Source organism: Eubalaena glacialis, chromosome 8, assembly GCF_028564815.1.
Source record: "Eubalaena glacialis isolate mEubGla1 chromosome 8, mEubGla1.1.hap2.+ XY, whole genome shotgun sequence".
Classification (NCBI taxonomy): Eukaryota; Metazoa; Chordata; class Mammalia; order Artiodactyla; family Balaenidae; genus Eubalaena; species Eubalaena glacialis.
Window position 1 is genome coordinate 46,243,291 of NC_083723.1, and position 17,221 is coordinate 46,260,511.

The window sequence follows — 17,221 nt, forward strand, 5'->3', positions numbered from 1 at the left end:
CTGTTTTATTTATATCAAACTGGATAAAATGTGTGTATTTCTCAGACAGAAAAGACATGTCGAGGTAGAAATGTACCTTTCAACTATTCATGGGTACACAAGTACACTGGGGAGATTGTAAAAGTGCAGATCGTGATTCAGTAGGTCTGGTGGGCCTGAGCTCTATTTTTTTCTCAAGCTCATTTTTAACTAGTGATGCCACAGTCTCTGATTTATTAACCACAGTTGGGAATAGCAGAGACATAATTAGAAAGGTAAAAATTCATATTTAATTTTGAACTTAAAGTGTTTTATGGATTTTACACCTTTAATAGAATAGTAAGCACAGCAGCAACAATCATTTGTGAATATTTACTATAGACTGTGTATCTTTCTTTTTTGTGTAGGATTCCAGGAAAAAGGCCTGGGCTGCGGTCACAGTGGGTGGGGCCCCCAGGCCGGGCCGCCCCTCCAGGACCCCCGGAAGGGCTCCTGGCTGCTCCAGGCGGCTCCTCCCCAGGCGCCGCCCTCCCTCCCGGAAGGCCTCGCGGCAGAGCTGTCCCACCTCCTCGCCCAGAACGGAGCCCGTGTTTCTGCAGAGCTGGAACTCCGGGCTCAGGGTCTCTTCCCTCCGCCGTCACTGAAGTGCCCCGGAGCCCGAGGGGAGGGCGGCCTCACTGAGGCTGCCGGCTCTGGAGGGGCCCCGGCGGCCGAACCCGCGACAGTCCTGGGGACCGCGGGCCGGGTAAGTGGGCACCAACCCTCCTCCTGGTCCGGTGCCCAGGCGTCAGCGCAAGACCAGCTTCTGAGGAGCAGGGGTTCGCTGCCACCCGCTGCTGCTGTGCAGGAAGAGCGGCCCCCAGCGTCTGGTCCCGGGGAACTTCGGTCCCTCCTCTCGCCCCTGCCCTCGGCCTGGCTCGCGGGGCCTGGTGGGCGTGGGGAGGGGGTCGGCCTGAGCGTCCTGAGGGGAAACGGGGCAAGGGAGGCGCAGGGTCCGGTTGGAGCGTCAGCGCCCCTCCTCCTGACTGCGGGGAAAGCGGCTGAAAACGCATCCCCAGGCTCGCAGGCCCCTTGTTCAGCCGAGTCTCTCTGCGCTCCTTCCTCCCTGAGCTAAAGTACCGGGAGGGGGGGACAAGGGAGGGCAATGGCGCAGGTAATGGGGAACATCAAAAGGTGATTGTTAACTAAGGAAAACCAGCTCTCCCAAGGTGAGGAATGGAGCGCTTTTCTTTGTATGGGAAGATGCAAGAGTCTGGGCTCACTGAAATCATTCATTTGATGTGCATCTCAGCTCTCTGGGGCCTGCATTCTGTATTTGCATATCTTGAGTTCCTCAGGGCCCGCCCGCTCACATTGGAGGGCTGCAAGTGCTCATGACTGTGACATCCTTTTTTTACTGATATGGCAAGAAATATTCCATTTCTCACAGGCTTGAGGCGCAGAGAGTGAAAAAGAGTAGGAGAATCTCACTCAGCATGTAATTTGGCTTATATATATATATGTGTATATATATATATATATGTATATATATATATATATACATATATATATAATATTTATATTTAAGTGTGCTGATGGAGGCTCTCAATTCCAATCAATTTGTACTACTGCCCCCTATGTATTAATTTCATCAATATCACATGATAAATGCCTATAAAATTGACGTAATCCATTTAAATAGGATAATGATTTTTAAAGGAAACATAATAGAAATATAACAACAAAACCCTTACCACTAAAGGCTGTGTGTGGAACAACCTAAATACATGTTCCATTGTTAAAATATTGAAAGATGTATTTAGTAGAAATATCAACAAAATGAAAAATAATAAGGGCAGCGGAATGCTGAAATGTTGTATCTTTTTCATTAAAGTGGCAGAAAATCATGTATTAGTAGGCACTGAAGGCAGAGGATGCCTGATTTTATATCTTTTTCATATTTGTGCAGTTGTTTCAGCAAGTAACTTAAAGACAAAATGGAAAAACAAGGAGGTTTGTGCCTGAGATCATGTTGATGTGAAACCAGGGATGGCCACCTTGTGCCAGGTGAGTTAAGTTTACCTGGCAGGTAGACCGCAGAGCTCCTGGGAAGCAAGGGTTGGAATTTTTCTGCTGGGTGCCCCTGAGGTTCTGTGACTTGACTGACTGTGAGTCATGTTTCGGGAAAGACCTGATCACAGGAAAAGGGTGGGAATAGAGTGATTTGGGGAGCAGCTAACAACATTCATCACAGCTCACGGCCTGAATGAATTTTAAAGAAACAGGAAAACAAATGCTTCTTATGGAATCAGAGAATGTGAGGGCTGGACAATCCCAGAAAATGAGGAACACCCATTCCATTTTCCAGATGAGAAAACAGAGGTCCAGCAAGGTGAAATCCCTCACCCAAGTTGCACCCGTCTCTCCTCCCCACTACGTGGTTCATGAAAGCAGGACTCTTCCTGTCTTGATCACTGCTGAACCCCAAAAAAGGCCAGGCATCTAGCAGCTGCTCCATAAATTTTGGTTGACTGTAGGAACAATGCTATTTCTTTCTTTCTCACTCTTATTGAGGATTGTGCCAAGAACTCCCCAGGTTGCAATGTAATTCGATAAATGTAAATATTAATTGAGTTTTGTTGTGATGAGGACTTAGGCTTTGAAGGTAACAGACTTGGTTCAGATCTAGGTTCTGCCACTCAATAGCTGTTTGGCTTTGGGAAAATTACTAAACGTCTCTGAGATTATTTCCTCCTTTGTAAAGTGGGGATAAATCTATCTGAGCCAGCAGAGCACCTGCATCAGGGATGTGCACTAAATATTGGTCTTTCTCACTCTCCTACGCCATCTCTCTGTTCTTCCCAGAGAAGCTGTACAGAAGGATATAGTACTTTTTAAAAATAGTTAACTAATTAATTAATTAATTTGTTTTTGGCTGCGTTGGGTCTTCGTTGCTATGCGCAGGCTTTCTCTAGTTGCGGCAAGCGGCGGCTACTCTTTGTTGCGGTGCGCGGGCTTCTCATTGCGGTGGCTTCTCTTGCTGCGCTTGTTGTGGAGCACCGGTTCTAGGCACGCGGGCTTCAGTAGTTGTGGCCTGCAGGCTCAGTAGTTGTGGCGCATGGGCTTAGCTGCTCCGCGGCATGTGGGATCTTCCCTGACCAGGGCTCGAACCCATGTCCCCTGCCTTGGCAGGCAGATTCTTAACCATTGCGCCACCAGGGAAGTCCGATATAGTACTTTTTAAAGAGGGGTTTTAATTTATTTCAGATTGTGTACATTTTTCTTGTAGAAAAGATTATTCCACTATAGAAACATAAACACGCAAAACCACTGCAAATGCAGTATTCTATGGGTTAGATATTATCAGTCACATTTTATAAGTAATTGGGCAAATGCCAAAGCACTAGGTACTGGGGAGTAAGAAGACTCAAATCTGGGGTGCCCCCCACCCCAATTTCAAGAGCAGGGTGTGTTTTCCAAATCCATGTTTCATCTGGTCTTTGTTTCTCATCCATCCTCTGTGTCTGCCTTTCTCAAGAAGGCTCAGATCCTTGGCTTTCACACCCTCCCGGCTGGCTGTGCCCCAGCTCCCGGCCTGGAACCTCTGCGTGCCTGGGTGTGCCTGCTGCCCCTGTGCATCACCAGCTTTGCCAGGGAGCTGCTGTATCGTGCACTGCTTGCTGTACCCAGAGTACCTGGACCCTTCTGGTACATGAAGTGCACCCTCCTCACCATGTGTGCAGCCCATCCCCTTACCTTATATCCTGCCTGTAAGCCAGGCTTGGGGATGACTAGAGTGTGCATTCAGCTGTGTGAGGTGCTGGGATCAAAGTGAAGTTCCCAACTTTTGAAGTTGCAGGCTTGAGGGGCACACAGTGATTTAAAGTCGGGTCACCTGACTTAAAGGGGGGACTGATTGATTTAAAGCCAAGGCAGCTGACTTAAAGCCTGCGTCCCTCAGCTGCAGGACGAGACCAACTTTGGCGGTGCACGGGTTCGCTCCAAGCCAGCACTGCTGTTCAGGAAGAGCTTCCAGTAGCGCCTTAGTGCAGGGGGACTTGGTCCGTTGTCTTGCCCCTGCCCTCAGAGGGGGGCTACCTGCTCTTCTGGAGAATCAGGGAGGGGGAAGTGCAGAGTCCTGGCTGGAGTTGCGGCACCCCTTGTCTGATGGCAGGGAAAGGGGGACGGGGCTGTGTGGTGTCCTGGGGCTGGACTCACCAGGTCGACTCAGCCTCTCAGCCTCCTAACCTCCCCCCACACACTCCACAAGAGTTTCCAATAATATGTAATTGCGCCTTAGGTTCTCGGTCTTCAAACTCATACCCAGGCTCCCAGGTCCCTTGATTCAGCCAATTCCTCTGTGCTCTTTCTTCTATTAGGTACAGTCCCAGAGGGAGGGGCTGGGGGATGGGACTGGAGGGATCCCAGCAGCACTGGCCTCAGCTGACTAAAGAGATCCGGGGTCTGCGCTATCACACATGTGCGAGGACCCTTAAGGCGGAATCGAGGGGGCCAGTTAGAGGCAGTCCTTGCTGCCTCAAGTGAGTATGGATCACCGTCGGGTGGGGAGCACGCTGACCCCTGAGAAGTACTGTTAGGAGGATGTGTTCCTCCCTCGGCTTCAAGGACGTGGGTGGGCTTCAGGGCTCCAGTTCCCCTCCAGGCCTCCAGGTACGACTGCACCGCAGCGGCCTTGCAGACCCGCCTTCCTGTCCCAGAACTTGCCAGGCTCCAGGAAGAATCCAGACTGCAGAGATGGTGCCTGAGCGCTCCAGCTTGAGAAGTGCTGTCCCTGGGGACCCAACAGTGGAGGGAGGAAGGGTGAAGGGAGTGGGGGGGTGGGGTCGGGAGGGGTGGCTGCCCTGGGAGACGTTGAGAGAGAAATATCACCCCCCACACCCCCTGCCCCTGCGACTGACCCATTGATGCCATAGGATCTCAGGGCCTTTTAGTCAGAGATGCCTCTGCTTCTTTACTCCTGTGTTCAAAACTATGCAAAACCAACTCTTCATCCTCTAGCTGCCTTGCCAGGACTTTTAAAGCACTGTTCTTTTGAAGCACTCGTTCCCTAAACTGCAGTTTGGAGCTGTCCCAGCTATTTAAAAGTGTTCTCCTTAAACTGAGACTAGATCCTACTCTTTTGGAAAAACGGCCTTCACTTCATTGGAGATCGTCTTTTCTGCCCATTCCTTCCTTCTACTGCCCTCTTAAGAACCCCTGTGCTCAAAGAGCTTGGTGATTTATTTTTTGCTTGATGTCAAAAAGAAACCTTCCCCATGCACCCCAAAAAGCTTTCCTGGAACATAGGTGTTTCACAACCATGACAGTGTTTTGCAGTTAGTATACACTGGGTAGACTGCCTAGCAATCCCTCCAAGAGCCAGAGGTGAGCCAACCTTTACTTATTTGATTGGATGCCCTTCAAGTTTAGGAAGGTCCCATTCTTATGACCCAGCAGGTAAGACAGAGCCCTGGATGGCTGTGGCTGTGATTAGATAATTTCTGATGATTTTATTTCCCTTACTGAGCTGCTGCTTCTAGGTTAAATTCATTTTATTACCTGTCCATTTTTAAAGAAAGACTGACAAAGTCACTGGAATAGGTCAGGAGTCTGAGCTCAGGGTTGGTCAAAGGTACTCACAGGGAGGAAGGTGGATAAAAATAGGTGGGTAAAATAGGAGGGTTGGCAAGTACAGCCAGGACACCCGTGTTCATCATGCATACTAATAAAGGCCAGAATCTCCTCATTTATCTCTGGTGGGAAGTTCTGATGGTTTCACAGGATCAAACTCAAATCATATTCAAACTAGGGGATTTCCCTGAGCATAAAAGGAAGTATCCGTCCCTAGCAGGAGTCGCTGCAGAGGAATAAAGACGTAGCTGTAGAGAACGGACTTGAGGACACAGGGAGGGGGAAGGGTAAGCTGGGATGAAGTGAGAGAGTGGCATGGACATATATACACTACCAAAGGTGAAATAGATAGCTATTGGGAAGCAGCTGCATATAGCACAGGGAGGTCAGCTCAGTGCTTTGTGACCACCTAGAGGGGTGGGATAGGGAAGGTGGGAGGGAGACACAAGAGGGAGAGGATATGGGGATATATGTATACGAACAGTTGATTCACTTTGTTATACAGCAGAAGCTAACACAACAAGGTAAAGCAATTATACTCCAATAAAGATGTTAACAACAACAACAACAAAAACACCAAATCTAAGTCAATCAAGCCAACGGAGACAATGTATGTGTTTACAGTTCAAGAAATCCACAAGGGAATCCTTTATTCTGTAGGCAATGAATGGTCCATTCGAAAAGAAAACAACTTTCTAAAATGTTGTTTTTCCATTTATTGTTCAGAACATCATTTTTATACCTCTGCATTTCTTACTATTCAAAGCCAAGTCACGCGAGTTACAGGGAAGCAGCTGATTGATTTAAAGTTGGGTCATGTGATTTAAAAACCAGTGGCAGTTGATTGATTTAAATCCCGGTCATATGACATGGGGAGGGGGTGCTAAAAACTGCTTTTTCATCTCTGGCTCAGAATATCATATTTACCTTGGTTTTTCTTATGATTTAGAAAACTTGAGCTGTCTCTCCTTGGAATCATCAGGAGAAAAATACAGTATTTCAGGTTCATTCTTGAAACCAACTTCTCACGGTTAAGGTGTATTGGCTAAAAGATCTTCCTTCTTCAAGAGATTCCAGACCTCTGTAAGACACTTCATTGTAATTGGAGAAAAATGAAGAATGAAATCAGGCCAGCAGCTGCGGGAGGCCAAGGCAGCCCCCAGGACTAGGGAAGGAGGAGGAGGAAGGGCTGAGAGTTGCCATTAGAGCAGACAACCTCCAGAGGGCGCTGAAGCACCGGCAGAGCCCAACTGCCACTCCCAGTTTGGCACTCCAGGGTCAGATTTGGGTTTGGAGATGGGGTTGCTGTAACCCCAAGGAGGTGAGCAGAGAGGAGGAGTTGATTACCGGTCTCCTCTGACTCTCTGACCCAAATTGCCTGGCTTCACAGGGGGGACAGAGTTTTGCTTTCAGCAAACTGATGGGGCACTTCCAGGCTGGTCGGGTTGCCCAGTGGCCCGACAGCCCGACGGGCTGACTGCGGTGTGACCGCCCTTTGTTTCTCCAGAATCTGTACATCAGGAGGTGCATGGGTGCGGGAGCCCATTCACCGCCCCTCCCCCCCAAGGGGGATGGCACCTTCCCTGGCTGTACCCTATGATCAGCAGGTACTTGAAATGAATGCAAGTTTTTTGACTTCAAGGAAAAGCTCACATAACCGTTTCTTCCTCATAATGTGTGGGATTTACTATAATGGAAGGACATTATAAAGAACAGGTAGAAAACTCACCTGTTGGTCTCCATGTAGGAGTTTATTTTGCATGAATCCCTCCTACATGAGTAGATAGCAGAGGTTTATTTTCGTTCCCGTGTGTGTAGTTGTGGCAGAGGATGTAGGTATGGTGATTTGAAGCCCTCAAAGAAATATTCTCAGAACTCTCAAGAATTCTCTTTTTTTTTTTTTTTTAACATCTTTATTGAAGTATAATTGCTTTACAATGGTGTGTTAGCTTCTGCTTTATAACAAAGTGAATCAGTTATACATATACATATGTTCCCCTATCTCTTCCCTCTTGCATCTCCCTCCCTCCCACCCTCCCTATCCCACCCCTCTAGCTGGTCACAAAGCACCGAGCTGATCTCCCTGTGCTATGTGGCTGCTTCCCACTAGCTATCTATTGTACATTTGGTAGTGTATATATGTCCATGACACTCTCTCACCCTGTCACATCTCACCCCTCCCCCTCCCCATATCCTCAAGTCCATTCTCTAGTAGGTCTGTGTCTTTATTCCCATCTTGCCACTAGGTTCTTCATGACCTTTTTTTTCCCCTTAGATTCCATATATATGTGTTAGCATACTGTATTTCTTTTTCTCTTTCTGACTTACTTCACTCTGTATGACAGACTCTAACTCCATCCACCTCAATACAAACACCTCCATTTCATTTCTTTTTATGGCTGAGTAATATTCCATTGTATATATGTGCCACATCTTCTTTATCCATTCATCCGATGATGGACACCTAGGTTGCTTCCATGTCCTGGCTATTGTAAACAGAGCTGCAATGAATATTTTGGTACATGACTCTTTCTGAATTATGGTTTTCTCAGGGTATATGCCCAGTAGTGGGATTGCTGGGTCATATGGTAGTTCTATTTTTAGTTTTTTAAGGAACCTCCATACTGTTCTCCATAGTGGCTGTATCAATTTACATTCCCACCAACAGTGCAAGAGTGTTCCCTTTTCTCCACACCCTCTCCAGCATTTATTGTTTCTAGATTTTTTTATGATGGCCATTCTGACCGGTGTGAGATGATACCTCATTGTAGTTTTGATTTGCATTTCTCTAATGATTAATGATGTTGAGCATTCTTTCATGTGTCTGTTGGCAATCTGTATCTCTTCTTTGGAGAAATGTCTATTTAGGTCTTCTGCCCATTTTTGGATTGGGTTGTTTGTTTTTTTGTTATTGAGCTGCATGAGCTGCTTGTAAATCTTGGAGATTAATCCTTTGTCCGTTGCTTCATTTGCAAATATTTTCTCCCATTCTGAGGGTTGTCTTTTGGTCTTGTTTATGGTTTCCTTTGCTGTGCAAAAGCTTTTAAGTTTCATTAGGTCCCATTTGTTTATTTGTGTTTTTATTTCCATTTCTCTAGGACCTGGGTCAAAAAGGATCTTGCTGTGATTTATGTCATAGAGTGTTCTGCCTATATTTTCCTCTAAGAGTTTCATAGTGTCTGGCCTTACACTTAGGTCTTTAATCCATTTTGAGTTTATTTTTGTGTATGGTGTCAGGGAGTGTTCTAATTTCATACTTTTACATGTACCTGTCCAATTTTCCCAGCACCACTTATTGAAGAGGCTATCTTTTCTCCACTGTATATGCTTGCCTCCTTTATCAAAGATAAGGTGACCATATGTGCGTGGGCTTATCTCTGGGCTTTCTATCCTGTTCCATTGATCTATATTTCTGTTTTTGTGCCAGTACCAAACTGTCTTGATTACTGTAGCTTTGTAATATAGTCTGAAGTCAGGGAGCCTGATTCCTCCAGCTTCATTTTTCGTTCTCAAGATTGCTTTGGCTATTCAGGGTCTTTTGTGTTTCCATACAAATTGTGAAATTTTTTGTTCTAGTTCTGTGAAAAATGCCAGTGGTAGTTTGATAGGGATTGCATTGAATCTGTAGATTGCTTTGGGTAGCAGAGTCATTTTCACAATATTGATTCTTCCAATCCAAGAACATGGTATATTTCTCCATCTATTTGTATCATCTTTAATTTCTTTCATCAGTGTCCTATAATTTTCTGCATACAGGTCTTTTGTCTCCTTAGGTAGGTTTATTCCTAGATATTTTATTCTTTTTGTTGCAATGGTAAACGGGAGTGTTTTCTTAATTTCACTTTCAGATTTTTCATCATTAGTATACAGGAATGCAAGAGATTTCTGTGCATTAATTTTGTATCCTGCTACTTTACCAAATTCATTGATTAGCTCTAGTAGTTTTCTGGTAGCATCTTTAGCATTCTCTATGTATAGTATCATGTCATCTGCAAACAGTGACAGCTTTACTTCTTCTTTTCCGATGTGGATTCCTTTTATTTCTTTTTCGTCTCTGATTGCTGTGGCTAACACTTCCAAAACTATGTTGAATAATAGTGGTGAGAGTGGGCAACCTTGTCTTGTTCCTGATCTTAGTGGAAATGGTTTCAGTTTTTCACCATTGAGGACAATGTTGGCTGTGGGTTTGTCATATACGGCCTTTATTATGTTGAGGAAAGTTCCTTCTATGCCTACTTTCTGCAGGACTTTTATCATAAATGGGTGTTGAATTTTGTCGAAAGCTTTCTCTGCATCTATTGAGATGATCATATGGTTTTTCTTCTTCAATTTGTTAATATGATGTATCACGTTGATTGATTTGCGTATATTGAAGAATCCTTGCATTCCTGGAATAAACCCCACTTGATCATGGTGTATGATCCTTTTAATGTGCTGTTGGATTCTGTTTGCTAGTATTTTGTTGAGGATTTTTGCATCTATGTTCATCAGTGATATTGGCCTGTAGTTTTCTTTCTTTGTGACATCTTTGTCTGGTTTTGGTATCAGGGTGATGGTGGCCTCGTAGAATGAGTTGGGGAGTGTTCCTCCCTCTGCAATATTTTGGAAGAGTTTGAGAAGGATAGGTGTTAGCTCTTCTCTAAATGTTTGATAGAATTCGCCTGTGAAGCCATCTGGTCCTGGGCTTTTGTATGTTGGAAGATTTTTAATCACAGTTTCAATTTCAGTGCTTGTGATTGGTCTGTTCATATTTTCTATTTCTTCCTGGTTCAGTCTCGGCAGGTTGTGCATTTCTAAGAATCTGTCCATTTCTTCCAGGTTGTCCATTTTATTGGCATAGAGTTGCTTGTAGTAATCTCTCATGATCGTTTGTATTTCTGCAGTGTCAGTGGTTACTTCTCCTTTTTCATTTCTAATTCTATTAATTTGAGTCTTCTCCCTTTTTCTCTTGATGAGTCTGGCTAATGGTTTATCAATTTTGTTTATCTTCTCAAAGAACCAGCTTTTAGTTTCATTGATTTTTGCTATTGTTTCCTTCATTTCTTTTTCATTTATTTCTGATCTGATCTTTATGATTTCTTTCCTTCTGCTAGCTTTGGGGTTTTTTTGTTCTTCTTTCTCTAATTGCTTTAGGTGCAAGGTTAGGTTGTTTATTCGAGATGTTTCCTGTTTCTTGATGTAGGCTTGTATTGCTATAAACTTCCCTCTTAGAACTGCTTTTGCTGCATCCCATAGGTTTTGGGTCGTCGTGTCTCCATTGTCATTTGTTTCTAGGTATTTTTTGATTTCCCCTTTGATTTCTTCAGTGATCACTTCGTTATTAAGTAGTGTATTGTGTAGCCTCCATGTGTTTGTATTTTTTACAGATCTTTTCCTGTAATTGATATCTAGTCTCATAGCGTTGTGGTCGGAAAAGATACTTGATACGATTTCAATTTTTTTAAATTTACCAAGGCTTGATTTGTGACCCAAGATATGATCTATCCTGGAGAATGTTCCATGAGCACTTGAGAAAAATGTGTATTCTGTTGTTTTTGGATGGAATGTCCTATAAATATCAATTAAGTCCATCTTGTTTAATGTATCATTTAAAGCTTGTGTTTCCTTATTTATTTTCATTTTGGATGATCTGTCCATTGGTGAAAGTGGGGTGTTAAAGTCCCCTACTATGATTGTGTTACTGTCGATTTCCCCTTTTATGGCTGTTAGTATTTGCCTTATGTATTGAGGTGCTCCTATGTTGGGTGCATAAATATTTACAATTGTTATACCTTCCTCTTGGATCGATCCCTTGATCATTATATAGTGTCCTTCTTTGTCTCTTGTAATAGTCTTTATTTTAAAGTCTATTTTGTCTGATATGAGAATTGCTACTCCAGCTTTCTTTTGATTTCCATTTGCATGGAATATCTTTTTCCATCCTCTCACTTTCAGTCTGTATGTGTCTCTAGGTCTGAAGTGGGTCTCTTGTAGACAGCATATATATGGGTCTTGTTTTTGTATCCATTCAGCCAGTCTGTGTCTTTTGGTGGGAGCATTTAATCCATTTACATTTAAGGTAATTATTGATATGTATGTTCCTATTCCCATTTTCTTAAATGTTTTGGGTTTGTTATTGTAGGTGTTTTCCTTCTCTTGTGTTTCTTGCCTAGAGAAGTTCCTTTAGCATTTGTTGTAAAGCTGGTTTGGTGGTGCTGAACTCTCTCAGCTTTTGCTTGTCTGTAAAGGTTTTAATTTCTCCATCAAATCTGAATGAGATCCTTGCTGGGTAGAGTAATCTTGGTTGTAGGTTTTTCTCCTTCATCACTTTAAGTATGTCCTGCCACTCCCTTCTGGCTTGCAGAGTTTCTGCTGAAAGATCAGCTGTTAACCTTATGGGGATGCCCTTGTGTGTTATTTGTTGTTTTTCCCTTGCTGCTTTTAATATGTTTTCTTTATATTTAATTTTTGATAGTTTGATTAATATGTGTCTTGGTGTGTTTCTCTTTGGATTTATCCTGTATGGGACTCTCTGTGCTTCCAGGACTTGATTAACTATTTCCTTTCCCATATTAGGGAAGTTTTCAACTATAATCTCTTCAAATATTTTCTCAGTCCCTTTCTTTTTCTCTTCTTCTTCTGGGACCCCTATAATTCGAATGTTGGTGCGTTTAATGTTGTCCCAGAGGTCTCTGAGACTGTCCTCAATTCTTTTCATTCTTTTTTCTTTATTCTGCTCTGCAGTAGTTATTTCCACCATTTTATCTTCCAGGTCACTTATCCGTTCTTCTGCCTCAGTTATTCTGCTATTGATCCCATCTAGAGTATTTTTAATTTCATTTATTGTGCTTTTCATCGTTGCTTGGTTCCTCTTTAGTTCTTCTACGTCCTTGTTTAATGTTTCTTGCATTTTGTCTATTCTATTTCCAAGATTTTGGATCATCCTTACTATCATTATTCTGAATTCTTTTTCAGGTAGACTACCTATTTCCTCTTCATTTGTTAGGTCTGGTGTGTTTTGACCCTGCTCCTTCATCTGCTGTGTGTTTTTCTGTTTTCTCATTTTGCTTATCTTACTGTGTTTGGGGTCTCCTTTTCACAGGCTGCAGGTTCGTAGTTCCCGTTGTTTTTGGTATCTGTCCCCAGTGGCTAAGGTTGGTTCAGTGGGTTGTGTAGGTTTCCTGGTGGAGGGAACTAGTGCCTGTGTTCTGGTGGATGAGGCTGGATGTTGTCTTTCTGGTGGGCTCGTCCACGTCTGGTGGTGTGTTTTGGGGTGTCTATGGCCTTATTATGATTTTAGGCAGCCTCTCTGTTAATGGATGGGGCTGTGTTCCTGTCTTGCTAGTTGTTTGGCATAGGGTGTCCAGCACTGTAGCTTGCTGGTCGTTGAGTGAAGCTGGGTCTTGATGGTGAGATGGAGATCTCTGAGATATTTTCGCCGTTTGGTATTATGTGGAGCTGGGAGGTCTCTTGTGGACCAGTGTCCTGAAGTTGGCTCTCCCACCTCAGAGGCACAGCCCTGATGCCTGGCTGGAGCACCAAGAGCCTTTCATCCACACGGCAGCTCGAGAGGCTTGTCTGCTCAGCCACCGGGGTGGGCCTCAAGACTTCTCTTGATCGGAACCGAAAGAGACCTGGAAAAGGAGGAAAAGAAAAGGAGGAGGGAGAATGAATGACTGTTTCTCAGTAAATTCACCTTCCTGGTTGATTGTTCTGTCTTCTCCTTTCTTTTAACTTCTATGTATGTCTAATGGAATAATGTAGAAAGGCTGATTTTTATGCTTTAAAAGATTTTACATCACAAGGAAACTAGAAGTGGCTAACAGAACTTATTCAAATCAGTTTTACATAGAGACTTTGATATTAAATTTGTATACTAAAATGGGTTTATCCCAATTTTCTCTTTCTTTGTGAGTGAATATTTGTAACATATTTTTGTAGATAATAATTTATCCTAGATATACAAAATTGTGAGAATGGGTACCATTTTTTACCACTTAAATGATTTCTTTTAAATGAATAGATTGTACACTTTAAATGCCAATGTTGTGTCTTACGTGTTGTTTTTTAATTCCTTGATTTCCAAAACTTGTGTTTATTTAATTGATTTCTATCTAATAATCTGTGTCTCCCCTTTATTGTTTCTTACTTTATATTTTATTGATCTATAGTTAATTTACATTATTATATTAGTTTCAGAGGTACAACATAGTGATTCATAAATGTTTAGGTTCTTCTCCATTTATAGTTATTATAAAAGAGTGGCTATATTCCCCATGTTATACAGTACATCACTGTAGATTATTGATTTTATACATAGTGGATTGTACCTCAAAATCTCCTACCACTATTTTGCTCCTCCACCCTATCTCTCCCTGCTGGTAACCACTAGTCTGTTCTTTAATCTGTGAGTCTGTTTTTTTGTTGTTGTTGTATTCAATTTTTTAGATGCCACGTGTAAGTGATAACATACCATGCTTGTTTTCTCATAACATACCATGCTTTTTTTCTCATAACATGCCATGCTTGTTTTCTCTGCGGCTTATTTTACTAAGCATAATACCCTCCAAATCCATCCATGTTCTTGCAAATGGCAAAATTTCATTTTTTGCTGAAGTCATCATAAAAAATCTTTTTTATCCACTAAGCTATTGATGAACACTTAGTTTGACTCTGTATCTTGACTATGGCAAATAACACTGTTATGAACATTGGTGTGCAGTTATTTCTTTTGAAATAGTGTTTTTGTTTTCTTCTGATATACCCAACAGTGAAATTGCTGGATATTATGGTAGTTCTATTTTTAGTTTTTTGTGGCACCTCCATTCTGTTTTCCACAGTAGCTGCACTACTTCACATTCACATCAAGAGTGTACAAGAGTTTCCCTTTCTCCACATCCTCACTAACCTTTGTTATTTGTGATCTTTTTTATGACAGCCATTCTGACAAGACTGAGGTGATATATCTCATAGTTTTGATTTGCATTTTACTGCCGATTAGCTATGTTTAGCATCTTTGTGAGTTCTGGCTGTCTATATGTAGTTTTTCCTTGGAAAAAATGTCTATTTAGGTCTTCTCATTTTTTAAAAAAAGATTGTGGGTGTTTTTTTGATATTGAGTTGTATGTGCTGTTTCTGTAGTTTAGATATGAACCCTTGCTTGGTCATCTTTTTTGATGTTAACCTCTTATCATGTGCAAATATTGTCTCTCCTTCAGCAGGTTGTCTTTTCATTTTGTCTTTGGTTTCCTTTGCTGTGCAAAATCTTTTAAGTTTAGTGAAGTCCCATTTGTTTATTTTTGCTTTTGTTTCATTTGCCTTAGTAGACTGAACCTAAAACTGCTGCTATCATTTATGTTGAAGAATGTTTTATATTTTCCTCTAGGGGTTTTATGGTTTCTGGTCCTACATTTAGGTCTTTATTCAGTTTTGCATTTATTTTATATATGGTGTGCTAAAATAATCTAATTTTATTCTTTTCCATGTAGCTGACCAGTTTTCCCAGTACCACTTATTGAAGAGACAGTTTTTTCTCCATATTGCCTGCTTTGTCATAAATCAATTAAATATAAGTGTGTGGGCTTATTTCTGGGATCTCTATTCTATTCCAGTGATCTTTGTGTCTGTTTTTGCTCTGGTACCTTTCTCTCTGATTACTGTCGCTTTGCAGTATAGTCTGAAGTCAAGGTGCATGATGCCTCCAGCTGTGTTCTTTCTCAAGATTGTTCAGCTATTTGGGGTCTTTGTGTTTCTATACAAATTTTAAAATTACTTTTTCAAGTTCTGTGAAAATGCTTTGGTATTCTGATAGGGATTGCATTAAATCTGTAGATTGTCTTTGGTAGTATGGTTATTTTAACAGTATTAATTCTTCCAGTCCATGCACATGCTATATTTTTCCATCTTTTTGTGTTGTCTTCAACTTCTTTCACCAATGGCTGATAGATTTCTGAGCACATGTCTTTTACCTGCTTAGGTGTGTTTATTCCTAGGTATCTTATTCTTTTTGATGTGATTGCATATGGTATAGTTTTCTTAATTTTTCTTTCTGACAGCTTTCAGTTTTGTTTTTTCTTCTTTTTCTAATTCCTTCAGGTGTAATGTTAGGTTGTTTATTTGATATTTTTCTTGATTCCTAAGAATAAGCTTGTATCACTATAACTTCCCCCTGTGAACTGCGCTGGCTGTGTCCCATAGATTTTGGATCATTGTGCGTTCATTTTTATTTGTCTTGGGTATTTTTAGAATCCCTCTTTAATTTCTTCAGTGTTCCTTTCTTCCCCTTTTATTCCCTTCATCTGTGATGTGAGGACTATCTTTAATATTATGTTTGGATTTCTTTCCTTTTTGTGTATGTGTGTGTGTGTGTGAGTGTGATTATTTAAGTTTCTGAGCTCTTAATTTCACATGGACACTAACAACCCTGCATTGTTACTCTGCTCCCCCACAGTTACTGAATTTGACCTTATATTTTACATCTACTTGTTTTGTGTGTCCCTTAACTTCTTATTGTGAATATAGATGATTTTATTACTGTTTTCTTTCATCCTTCCTATTAGCTGTGTCCATGGTTGATTTACTACCTTTGTTGAATATTTGCCTTAACCAATGAGGTTTTTCCTTTAGTAAGTTTCCTTTCCTAATTTTTATGTTTCAATCGTGACCTTTTCTTTTTCACTTAGAAAAGTCCCTTTAAGATTTCTCATAAAGCTGGTTTGGCGATGCTGAGCTCTTTTAGTTTTGCTTCTCTGTAAAACTTTAGATCTCACCATCAAATCTGAAGGAGAGCCTTGCTGGGTAGAGTATTTTTGCTTATAGGCTTTTCCCTTTCATGACTTTAAATATACCATGCCACTCCCTTCTGGCATGCAGAGGTTATCCTGAAAAGTCAGCAGATAACTTTATGCATTTTCCCATGTTTGTAACTTGTTGCTTTTCCTTTGCTCCTTTTAATAGTGTCTTTTTATCTTTATTTTTTTTTTCCATTTTAATTACAATGAGTCTTGGTGTGGTCCTCTTTGGGTTGATACTGTTTTGGCCTTGCTGTGTTTACTGGACTTGGATGTCTGTTTTCTTTCCCAGGTTAGGGAAGTTTTCAGCTCTTATGTCTTCAGGTATGTTCTACACTGCTTTCTCTTTCCTTTTTGCTTCTGGGACCAGTATAATGCAAATATTAGTACACTTGATGTTGTTTCACAAGTCTGTTCAACTTTCCTCATTTCGTTTTAATCTATTGTTTTACCGTTCATCTTCAGTGATTGCCAGTACTCTGTCCTTCAGTTTTCTGATTCATTCCTCTGTATTATTTAGACTACAGTAGGTTCCTTTAATGTATTTTTCATTTCAGTTATTGTATTCCTCATCTCTGTTTTGTTGTTCTTTAATGGTCTAACTCTTTTTTAAAAAATTCTAACTTCTTGCTCTGGTCGTCCATTATTCTCCTGAGTTCTTTGATCATCTTTACAGTCATTACCTTGAACTCTTTGTTGAGGAGATTGGCTATCTCCACTTCACTTAGATCTTCTTCTGAATTCTTATCTTGGTCCTTCATTTGGATCGTGTTTCTGTGTCACCTCATTTTTCTTAACTTCCTGTTCTTATTGCTATGTATGAAGTAGGTTTGCTACATTTCCTGACCTTGGGGAAGTGGCCT

General features: G+C 41.7%; 1 protein-coding gene across 1 annotated transcript in view; it reads left to right on the forward strand.

Annotated features, from left to right (window-relative positions):
• Positions 1–522: 522 nt before the first annotated feature.
• Positions 523–17,221, forward strand: part of LOC133096173 (protein piccolo-like) — a 78,165-nt gene continuing 61,466 nt past the window's right edge. The window contains exons 1-2 of the mRNA XM_061197658.1: positions 523–724; positions 1,928–2,025. The gene's annotated coding sequence lies outside the window, so the exon portion shown is untranslated. The remainder of the gene's footprint in view (positions 725–1,927; positions 2,026–17,221) is intronic.